This window comes from Heteronotia binoei, chromosome 1 (assembly GCF_032191835.1).
Source record: "Heteronotia binoei isolate CCM8104 ecotype False Entrance Well chromosome 1, APGP_CSIRO_Hbin_v1, whole genome shotgun sequence".
Taxonomy (NCBI): Eukaryota; Metazoa; Chordata; class Lepidosauria; order Squamata; family Gekkonidae; genus Heteronotia; species Heteronotia binoei.
Window position 1 is genome coordinate 258,250,832 of NC_083223.1, and position 12,105 is coordinate 258,262,936.

The 12,105-nt window shown below is 46.8% G+C and overlaps 1 protein-coding gene across 1 annotated transcript in view; it reads right to left on the reverse strand.

Moving 5' to 3' along the window:
* The window catches only part of CSKMT (citrate synthase lysine methyltransferase), a 52,271-nt gene that overhangs the window by 19,747 nt on the left and 20,419 nt on the right, over nucleotides 1-12,105 (reverse strand). The gene's annotated exons all lie outside the window — the stretch shown is intronic.

The window sequence follows — 12,105 nt, forward strand, 5'->3', positions numbered from 1 at the left end:
GCAGGAAATTCACAAATACTTCCCCCTAAATTCATAGCATCAGCATTGCTGTCAGATGGCCATCTAGCCTCTGTTTAAAAACCTCCAAGGAAGGAGAGCCCACCGCCTCTGGAGGAAGCCTGTTTCCCTGAGGCTGTTTGTGAGCACTGTGGCACTCGTCAATATATTTCCCGGTGTGATAAGGAAAATCATACAAAAATATTAAGGAACAAGTAAATACATAAATAATCTAACAATATGTCTGAAAAATCCATCACATGGAGGCACTGTTGATGCTATTAGAATCTCTTGATTCTTCTGTGAGGGGTTTTTCAGATGTATTGTTAGATTATTTATGTATTTACTTGTTCCTTAATATTTTTGTATGATTTTCCTTATCACAAAGACCAACAAAGTTTTGGCCTTAACGGTATAAGGTTTTGGGTGCGTGTACACTTCTTCAGATAACAGTAGAAAAAAAGACTTGTTCAACCATTACATGTAGATAGAAAGAGGGTGTGCGGGTGTTAGTTGCCAGGAAGGACTAGTTAGAGTCAAGATGCATAAGTAACTGGGTGATTATAGCTGAGATTGGATTAAAGCGTTCAGTAAGATCTCTGAGCAGCATTAATTAGCACACAAATATAAGAGTTAACTAACAAATGCAAGAATTAAGTTTGAGTTTCCCGGTGTCTTGAATAAAACTTTGTTGGTCTTAAAGGTGCCACTGGACTCAAAACTTTTTTTTTATTTTCTCACCTGTGGGGAAAAAAACATTGCTTCCTCTTTGATCCAAAGCAACCTACTAATCACTAAACCACAGAGCTGTACTGAGATGACAATTATCTCCAATAGTCAATCTGTTACAGGAAAACAACCCTCTGACTGAAGAAGCTTGGAATTCCCCTGAACTATGTTTCTTTTCTGAGAACATCATTATATATAAATTGTAATGTACTGAGTGACGAGATGTGTTGAAGGCAACATGCTTTATTAGCGAGTACATCACAAGGCAAGGCAACGCGGGCCGGGTCCCGATTATATACATACCCTGGAACAACCCTCAGTTTGGCCAGGTCCAATCATGGCCAGTTAAACTTCCCGCCACAGATCATGATTGGTGGAGCATATTTGCGGCGCTACATCCGGGGACCAGTGGACTTCCACTGGTCACCTCCGTAGCGTACGCTATGTTGTAATTTCGGGACAGAAATGCAAGACACAACATACGGTAAATGTTATTTATTTGGAAGAACCCAGTAAAACATCTACTGTCATTTAAACAATTTATTAATGGCCTACATGAAACCATTGAATTTGAAATAAATGACTAGAGAGATAATTTTGGGATGTTAATATTAAAAGAGTAGGAAACAAAATTGAGACTAGCACCTACAGAAAACCCACAGATGCTAATTCCTTTTTGGTTAGTGATAGTTTCCACCCACAGAATTTAATAAAGAACCTGCTTTATTCTCTGATGTTGAGAATCAGGAGGAACTGTAGCATTTTCTCTGACTTTGTAAAACAACCTAAATTACTTAGGAGTCCATTCAGAGAGAGGGGCTGCTACTTTTCCAGAATTGTCAAACAGGCTTTTTATTAGATAACCCCCCCACAGCAGATCCTTCCTTCTGGAGCCAAAAAATAGACAAGATAAATTTAAACGAATTATTCCACTGACATACAATGAGAGATTGATTCAAGTAAAAAATGTTGTTAGAAAACCTTGGCACTTACTTGTTAATATTCCTAGATGTGAGGCTTGCCGCTCTTTTTGCCTACTGTCGATCTAAGAACTTGAGAGATATACTTGTTATAAGTAGTTTAAAATCTTCCCCTGCAACACAGAGAAGAGTAGGCGTATACCAGTTGGCAACTTTCCCCGTGGGAGATGTTTGGTCTGTAGTTAATGTTTCTGTTTCTGTTATAATACTACTAAGCAAAGAAAGTACTCCATTAGAACTTTTTTCAGTTGTAATTTAAAAAAAAACATTATTTCTGCAATTATTTTCAAAATATGAACATATGTGGGATGTACGTCAAGTCAGATTTATGAAGAGGAAGAATGTTCCACATTGATAATTTTACAGCTGCTGGCCATAGCAACAGAGACTTTCGTTTCTTGGCACTGGAACAAGTCCAGGCTTGAAATCTAAGCTGACTGAGTATTTGAGGGCCTGTGAGACATTTTGGATCCATGCCCTTATGTATTTAACTCTGTATGGGTTAAATCAACAGGTCGACTGCCTTACTGTATAAATATATGCTACTTTAATATTGAAGCTCAAATACTTTGGCCACCAAATGAGAAGGGAGCACTCACTGGAGAAGATCCTGATGCTGGGAAAGGAAGAAGGGGACAGCAACAGATGAGATGGCTGGACAGCATTACTGATGTAACAAACATGAATTTGAGCAGACTTCGGAGGATGGTGGAAGACAGGAGGGCCTGACATGACTTTGCCCATGGGGTCGCAAAGAGTCGGACTCGACTGTGCGACTGAACAACAAAAATATTTATTCTGTAGTTCTTTTGTTCAACTGATTTAATGTTGGAATATATATGCATTTGTCACATTGGTACTGTGTGGTCATGTGACCACTGCTATGCATTGCATTAGAATAATAGAATCAGATTCTACTATTCTAATGCAGTGCATAGCAATGGTCACATGATCCTAGGATAGCCAGTTCTAATAGATCCAAACCTGCGGGGCTTCAGGTGTCTGTGTACCAATGCCCAAAGCTTAGGCAATAAGAAGAAAGAGCTTGAGCTTCTAATGCAGACAGAAAGATATGATTTAGTAGGCATTACAGATACTTGGTGGGAAGATTCGCATGACTGGAATGTAACAGTGGATTGATATGTGTTGTTCAAGAAAAAATCAAAAGCGTCAAACTGTTTGTGAGGAGAGGGTTTGTTTGCCAGTAAATACTGGAGGAGGAGGGTGACAGCCTAGTATCTTGGGGAGGATAAGGAAAGGAAGGACAAACAGTATTGTGTCTGGAGTCTGCTACAGATCTCCTGACCAGGATGAGGAGATGGATGCTGCCCTCCTTGAACAGTTTGACAAACATCATGACCCGCTTCCCTGATATGTGCTGGAAGACAAACTCTGCAGTGTCCACAATTACATACGTTCCTGACCTGTATGACTGACAGCTTCCTTCATCAAATAGTGGGGGAAGCTATGAGGGGCTTGATCATACTCAACTTGATATTGATCAACAGTCAAGAGGCTGTGGAGGTCAGAGGCACCACCCTGGGGATTCCAGATGGCAGTCTGAGACTACAGAGTATTGTTTTGAGAGTGCGGAAAAGAGGGAGACAGAGAAACACCAACACATTAACTTTATCCTTGTTAATTAACACCAACTTTAAAAACAAGCCCACCCCTTATTCCCACTTAGGAAAAGTTATGTTCTATAAGATCCCTCATATTTACCTCTGACATCTGTGCCACCTGCTCCAAGACGTGACTTGTGGCGACGTCTCTTGTCTTTTATTGTTTATCTTCCTTCTGTTGCTCCTGGAAACAGTTTGCCTTCCCAAGCCACTCCCAGTAAAGCTTATTTTATTAAGAGGTCTGTTTGTTGAGGCGATAAAGCAGGCAACCCCCAAGCTCAGTGCTTACTGGAAAATGAAACGAAGCAAAAAAAGAACTGTGGAATTTGCATCCCATGATTGTGCAATGAGGTAATCGCCTATTCCTTTTGGTTCCCTATATCCATTTCTCTTTCATGGGTCTCTCAGCTTGGCTTCACGAACGAAGATTTAAGAAGGGTGCAATAGTCCACGTCTGCTGCAGGCTCGCTGGTGGCTGACAAGACCAATGCGGGACAGGCAGGTCCGGCCACAGTGGCTGCAGGGAAAAGTCTGATTTAGGGTTGGTGCTGTAGCAGGGCAATTCTTCCTCAATCTCCTTTTGTCCTCAAGACCAGCTATGCGTGTGTTCTCAAAGGAAGAGACAGCCTGGTGGATGGTGTGCTTCCATGCTTTGCGATCTGAGGCTAGGTCAGACCACTGGTGATGGTTGATGTGACAGCTGCCAAGGGATTTCTTCAAGGAGTCCTTGTACCTCTTCTTTGGTGCCCCTCTATCTCGATGGCCGGTGGAGAGTTCGCCATACAGGGTAATCTTGGGAAGGCGGTGGTTTTCCGTCCTAGAAATATGCCCTGCCCAGCGCAGCTGCGTCTTCAACAGCAGTGCCTCGATGCTGGTAACCTCCGCCCGCTTGAGGACTTCAGTGTTGGTCACAAAGTCACTCCAGTGGATGTTGAGGATGGTCCGAAGGCAGCGCTGATGAAAGCGCTCAAGGAGTCGCAGGTGATGACGGTATAAAACCCACGATTCGGAGCCGTAGATGAGGGTTGTCATCACAACCGCTTTGTAAACATTGATCTTTGTGCCTTTTTTCAGATGCTTGTTGCTCCACACTCTTTTGTGCAGTCGGCCAAATGCACGGTTTGTCTTTGCCAGCCTGTTGTCAATCTCCTTGTCGATCTTGGCATCTGAGGAGATGATGCACCCCAGGTAGCTGAACTGCTGGACTGCCTTCAGAACTGATTCACCCACAGTGATGCAGGGAGGGTGATAATCTTCCTGGGGTGCAGGCTGGTGGAGAACTTCTGTCTTCTTCAGACTAACTTCTAGGCCGAATAGCTTGGCAGCCTCTGCAAAGCAGGACGTCATATGCTGCAGAGCTGATATCGAGTGGGAGATGAGTGCAGCAGCATCGGCAAACAGTAGCTCTCGGATGAGTTTTTCCATTGTCTTGGAGTGGGCCTTTAGTCGCCTCAGGTTGAACAGGCTGCCATCGGTGCGATAGCGGATGTAGACACCATCGTCATCATCTAGATCTACTGCGGCTCTTTGAAGCATCATGCTAAAGAAGATCGTAAAGAGAGTTGGCGTGAGAACGCAGCCTTGCTTTACACCTGTGCCTATTGGGAAGGGCTCCGAGAGGTCGTCGCAGTGTCTGACTTGGCCTCGTTGGTCTTCGTGTAGCTGGATGATCATGCTGAGGAACCTTGGGGGACATCCTAAACGTTCCAAGATTTGCCACAGGCCTTTCCTGCTAACGGTATCGAAAGCTTTGGTAAGGTCGACAAAAGTCACATACAGAGCCTTGTTCTGTTCCCTGCATTTCTCTTGGAGCTGCCTGAGAACAAATACCATGTTGGTGGTGCTCCTGTTAGCTCTGAAGCCGCACTGGCTCTCTGGGAGGAGTTCTTCTGCAATGGTGGGCACCAGTCTGTTCAGGAGTATTCTGGCAAGGATTTTGCCTGCGATGGAGAACAGGGTTATTCCCCGGTAGTTGGAGCAGTCTGACTTTTCCCCTTTGTTCTTGTATAGGGTGATGATGATTGCATCGCGAAAGTCCTGTGGTAATTTGCCTTGTTCCCAGCAGGTGACAAGTACTTTGTGAAGTGAGCTATGTAGTACTGTGCCCCCATGCTTCCAGATCTCTGGTGGAATTCCATCAACACCTGCTGCCTTGCCACTTTTCAGTTGCTTGATGGCTTTAACAGTCTCTTCTAGGGTGGGGATCTCATCCAACTCTGTTTTCACTGGTTGAAGTGGGGTGAGGTGGATTGCTGAATCTTGAACTACGCGGTTGGCACTGAAGAGAACCTGAAAATACTCCGACCACCGGTTCAGTATGGATGCCTTGTCTGTGAGGAGCACTTGGCCGTCTGCACTACGCAAGGGACTCTGAGCCTGATATGATGGACCATATACTGCCTTCAGGGCTTCGTAGAAACCTCTTAAATCACCAGTGTCTGCACACAGCTGGGTTCTCTCTGCAAGTTTGGTCCACCACTCGTTCTGAATGTCTCGAAGCTTGCGCTGGAGGTTGCTACATGCAGCGTGAAAGGTTGCTTTTTTCCCAGGACAGGAGGGCTGAGCAAGATGTGCTTGGTAGGCAGATCTCTTTTTCGCCAGTAATTCTTGGATCTCTTGATTGTTCTCATCAAACCAGTCCTTGTTCTTCCTTGTGGAGAACCCGAGGACTTTTTCAGAGATCTGCAGGACGGTAGTTTTTAGGTGTTCCCAGAGAGCTTCTGGAGAAGGGTCTGTGGGGCAACTGGGGTCCTCAATTCTTGACTGGAGTTTTGCCTGGAAGGCAGCTTTAACTTCGGCTGACTGGAGACTGCCAACCTGAAACTTCCTCCGAGGGATACCTCCTCTCCTGGGTGCGGGTTTAAAGTGAAGACGGAGATTGCAGCGTACAAGACGATGATCCGTATGACATTCTGCACTGGGCATTACTCGGGTGTGTAAGACATCTCGAAGGTCTCTCTGGCGCACCAGAATGTAGTCGATAAGATGCCAGTGCTTGGACCATGGGTGCATCCAGGTTGTCTTCAGACTGTTCTTCTGCTGGAAGATAGTGTTGGTGATGGTGAGCTGGTGCTCCATGCAGAATTCTAGCAGGAGGCGCCCGTTGTCATTGCAGTTGCCAATGCCGTGTTTGCCAAGAACTCCTTTCCAGGCTTCCGAGTCTTTACCTACTCTGGCATTGAAGTCGCCAAGGATGATCACCTTGTCCTCTGTAGGGGTCTTCCGTACGAGGTTGCGTAGGTCAGCATAGAACTTGTTCTTTTCTGCAGGATCTGCTTGAAGGGTTGGGGCATACACACTGAAGAGTGTTGCATGCTGCTTGTTTTGAAGTGGGAGGCGCATGGACATGATGCGATCTGAGTGACCTGTTGGCAGGTTTTCGAGTTTGGAGGCAATGGAGTTCCTGACCATGAAGCCAACGCCAGAAAGGCGGCTCTCAGTCTTTGACTTACCTGACCAGTAGAGGGTATAGCCAGCACCGTGTTCTTGAAGACTACCTTCCTCAGGGAAACGGACCTCACTGAGAGCTGCTATGTCGATATTCAACCTGAGAAGTTCGGGGCAACTAGAGCAGAGCGTCGTTCAGGGCGACCACTGTCTACTGTGTCAAGCATGGTTCTGATGTTCCAACACGCAAGCTTTAGTCTTTGCACACTTTGTGAGGCAGGTGCATGCCTTTTCTTTGTTGTTATTTTTTGACCGCAAGTAAGGATGCCCGTTGATCGCGGCTAGCCAACTGGAGGGGAGGAGACGAGCTTTGTTTTTTTTTTTTTTTTTTGCTTTTTACCATTTTATTGTGTTTACACAGAACATTTTACATAGATACGTTATACAAATTGAGGTTGCTTGTGGTCTCTCTCTCTCTCTCTCGGCTTGGCTTCGCGAACGAAGATTTAAGAAGGGTGCAATAGTCCACGTTTGCTGCAGGCTCGCTGGTGGCTGACAAGACCAATGTGGGACAGGCAGGTCCGGCCACAGCGGCTGCAGGGAAAAGTCTGATTTAGGGTTGGTCCTGTAACACTGCGATTCTTCCTCAATCTCCTTTTGTCCTCAAGACCAGCTATGCGTGCGTTCTCAAAGGAAGAGACAGCCTGGTGGATGGTGTGCCTCCATGCTTTGCAATCTGAGGCTAGGTCAGACCACTGGTGATGGTTGATGTGACAGGTGCTAAAGGATTTCTTCAAGGAGTCCTTGTACCTCTTCTTTGGTGCCCCTCTATTTCGATGGCCGGTGGAGAGTTCGCCATACAGGGCAATCTTGGGAAGGCGGTGGTTTTCCATCCTAGAAATATGCCCTGCCCAGCGCAGCTGCGTCTTCAACAGCAGTGCCTCGATGCTGGTAACCTCCGCCCGCTTGAGGACTTCAGTGTTGGTCACAAAGTCACTCCAGTGGATGTTGAGGATGGTGCGAAGGCAGCGCTGATGAAAGCGCTCAAGGAGTCGCAGGTGATGACGGTATAAAACCCACGATTCGGAGCCATAGATGAGGGTTGTCATCACAACCGCTTTGTAAACATTGATCTTTGTGCCTTTTTTCAGATGCTTGTTGCTCCACACTCTTTTGTGCAGTCGGCCAAATGCACGGTTTGCCTTTGCCAGCCTGTTGTCAATCTCCTTGTCGATCTTGGCATCTGAGGAGATGATGCACCCCAGGTAGCTGAACTGCTGGACTGTCTTCAGAACTGATTCACCCACAGTGATGCAGGGAGGGTGATAATCTTCCTGGGGTGCAGGCTGGTGGAGAACTTCTGTCTTCTTCAGACTAACTTCTAGGCCGAATAGCTTGGCAGCCTCTGCAAAGCAGGACGTCATATGCTGCAGAGCTGATACCGAGTGGGAGACGAGTGCAGCATCATCAGCAAACAGTAGCTCTCGGATGAGTTTTTCCATTGTCTTGGAGTGGGCCTTTAGTCGCCTCAGGTTGAACAGGCTGCCATCGGTGCGATAGCGGATGTAGACACCATCGTCCTCATCTAGATCTACTGCGGCTCTTTGAAGCATCATGCTAAAGAAGATCGTAAAGAGAGTTGGCGCGAGAACGCAGCCTTGCTTTACACCTGTGCCTATTGGGAAGGGCTCCGAGAGGTCGTTGCAGTGTCTGACTTGGCCTCGCTGGTCTTCGTGTAGCTGGATGATCATGCTGAGGAACCTTGGGGGACATCCTAAACGTTCCAAGATTTGCCACAGGCCTTTCCTGCTAACGGTATCGAAAGCTTTGGTAAGGTCGACAAAAGTCACATACAGAGCCTTGTTCTGTTCCCTGCATTTCTCTTGGAGCTGCCTGAGAACAAATACCATGTCGGTGGTGCTCCTGTTAGCTCTGAAGCCGCACTGGCTCTCTGGGAGGAGTTCTTCTGCAATGGTGGGCACCAGTCTGTTCAGGAGTATTCTGGCAAGGATTTTGCCTGCGATGGAGAGCAGGGTTATTCCCCGGTAGTTGGAGCAGTCTGACTTTTCCCCTTTGTTCTTGTATAGGGTGATGATGATTGCATCGCGAAAGTCCTGTGGTAATTTGCCTTGTTCCCAGCAGGTGACAAGTACTTTGTGAAGTGAGCTATGTAGTACTGTGCCCCCATGCTTCCAGATCTCTGGTGGAATTCCATCAACTCCTGCTGCCTTGCCACTTTTCAGTTGCTTGATGGCTTTAACAGTCTCTTCTAGGGTGGGGATCTCATCCAACTCTGTTTTCACCGGTCGAAGTGGGGTGAGGTGGATTGCTGAATCTTGAACTACGCGGTTGGCACTGAAGAGAACCTGAAAATACTCCGACCACCGGTTCAATATGGATGCCTTGTCTGTGAGGAGCACTTGGCCGTCTGCACTATGCAAGGGACTCTGAGCCTGATATGATGGACCATATACTGCCTTCAGGGCTTCGTAGAACCCTCTTAAATCACCAGTGTCTGCACACAGCTGGGTTCTCTCTGCAAGCTTGGTCCACAACTCGTTCTGAATGTCTCGAAGCTTGCGCTGGAGGTTGCTACATGCAGCGCGAAAGGTTGCTTTTTTCCCAGGACAGGAGGGCTGAGCAAGATGTGCTTGGTAGGCAGATCTCTTTTTTGCCAGTAATTCTTGGATCTCTTGATTGTTCTCATCAAACAAGTCCTTGTTCTTCCTTGTGGAGAACCCGAGGACTTCTTCAGAGATCTGCAGGACGGTAGTTTTTAGGTGTTCCCAGAGTGCTTCTGGAGAAGGGTCTGTGGGGCAATTGAGGTCCTCAATTCTTGACTGGAGTTTTGCCTGGAAGGCAGCTTTAACTTCGGCTGACTGGAGGCTGCCAACCTGAAACTTCCTCCGAGGGATACCTCCTCTCCTGGGTGTGGGTTTAAAGTGAAGACGGAGATTGCAGCGTACAAGACGATGATCCGTATGACATTCTGCGCTGGGCATTACTCGGGTGTGTAAGACATCTCGAAGGTCTCTCTGGCGCACCAGAATGTAGTCGATAAGGTGCCAATGCTTGGACCGTGGGTGCATCCAGGTTGTCTTCAGACTGTTCTTCTGCTGGAAGATAGTGTTGGTGATGGTGAGCTGGTGCTCCATGCAGAATTCTAGCAGGAGGCGCCCGTTGTCATTGCAGTTGCCAATGCCGTGTTTGCCAAGTACTCCTTTCCAGGCTTCCGAGTCTTTACCTACTCTGGCATTGAAGTCGCCAAGGATGATCACCTTGTCCTCTGTAGGGGTCTTCCGTATGAGGTTGCGTAGATCAGCATAGAACTTGTTCTTTTCTGCAGGATCTGCTTGAAGGGTTGGGGCATACACACTGAAGAGTGTTGCATGCTGCTTGTTTTGAAGTGGGAGGCGCATGGACATGATGCGATCTGAGTGACCTGTTGGAAGGTTTTCGAGTTTGGAGGCAATGGAGTTCCTGACCATGAAGCCAACGCCAGAAAGGCGGTTCTCAGCCTTTGACTTACCCGACCAGTAGAGGGTATAGCCAGCACCGTGTTCTTGAAGACTACCTTCCTCAGGGAAACGGACCTCACTGAGAGCTGCTATGTCGATATTCAACCTGAGAAGTTCGTGGGCAACTAGAGCAGAGCGTCGTTCAGGGCGACCACTGCCTACTGTGTCAAGCATGGTTCTGATGTTCCAACACGCAAGCTTTAGTCTTTGCACACTTTGTGAGGCAGGTGCATGCCTTTTCTTTGTTGTTATTTTTCGACCGCAAGTAAGGATGCCCGTTGACCGCGGCTAGCCAACTGGGGTGGGGGAGACGAGCTTTGTTTAGGCCGCCTTTTCTAGGCCCCTCTCCGTGTGGAGCAAGCAGTGCTGTCCCTAGATAAGGCTGCTTGGTCGTTCAGGGTGCTGCCGAAAGATGCTTTCGTCTCCAGGTTAGCATCAGGCGACCAATATCCTGAACCGCCTACATGCAGGATCGGGACTGCGGCTTCCAGTGGCACCTTCCACCTGCCGTTTAGCCCCTTGCCTATCGCTGCAGGACTTGATGCGTTGTGGGTTGTGTGTGTGGATATGCCCTTCAGGCCTGCGCAGAGGAATTTTTTAGGTGAAGCGCAGTGTGCGCGGTACTGGCTCCACCCTTTCACCTGGGGGTCATCTGCCATGGCCCAGTAAGCCGGGACGCCGGCAGTGAGTCCTCCAGGTGGTAGGTGTTACATTAACGAGCTCTATCTGCCCGGGTTTGATTTTAGAGTTTTCCTTCTCTTAGGCTGACGAGGTTGGTGGGCCCAGCCTGCCCATCCGGTTATACCGCCGGACACTTCGGTCGCACCATGACGTAGCAAACTCTGTGAAAACGGGGGGGACCAGCGAGAAGAAGCTTGTGGTATATACTATCATTAAACATTCATTCATCCTTATTACAATACCTAAGTATTTTATTTCATAACTTTATAATCTTATAAACTCTTCCCTCAATTATCTCTTTTTATTAAACCAATCATAAAATTTTCCCCATTTCTTAATTGCATCAGTTCTAGATAAACCTCTTATCATGTTAGACAAGATATCCATTTCGGCGACATTTAGAATTTTTTGTATTAAATCATCCCTTTGAGGTATATCTTTCTGTCTCCAGACTTTAGCGAATAAAATTCGCTAGGGAATATTAGGAAGGGAATTGAAAACAAATCAGCCAGTATCATAATGCCTCTGTATAAATCGATGGTGCGGTCTCATTTGGAGTACTGTGTGCAGTTCTGGTCGCCGCACCTCAAAAAGGATATTATAGCATTGGAGAAAGTTCAGAAAAGGGCGACTAAAATGATTAAAGGGCTGGAACACCTTCCCTATGAAGAAAGGTTGAAACGCTTAGGGCTCTTTAGCTTGGAGAAACGTCGACTGAGGGGTGACATGATAGAAGTTTACAAGATAATGCATGGGATGGAGAAAGTAGAGAAAGAAGTACTTTTCTCCCTTTCTCACAATACAAGAACTCGTGGGCATTCGATGAAATTGCTGAGCAGACAGGTTAAAACGGATAAAAGGAAGTACTTCTTCACCCAAAGGGTGATTAACATGTGGAATTCACTGCCACAGGAGGTGGTGGCGTCCACAAGCATAGCCACCTTCAAGAAGGGGTTAGATAAAAATATGGAGCAGAGGTCCATCAGTGGCTATTAGCCACAGTGTGTGTGTGTGTGTGTGTATATATATATATATATATATATATATATATATATATTTGGCCGCTGTGTGACACAGAATGTTGGACTGGATGGGCCATTGGCCTGATCTAACATGGCTTCTCTTATGTTCTTATGTTCTTAAATTCTAGCAGCCGTTAGCATATAGACTGTGATATATTCGTCTTCTCGC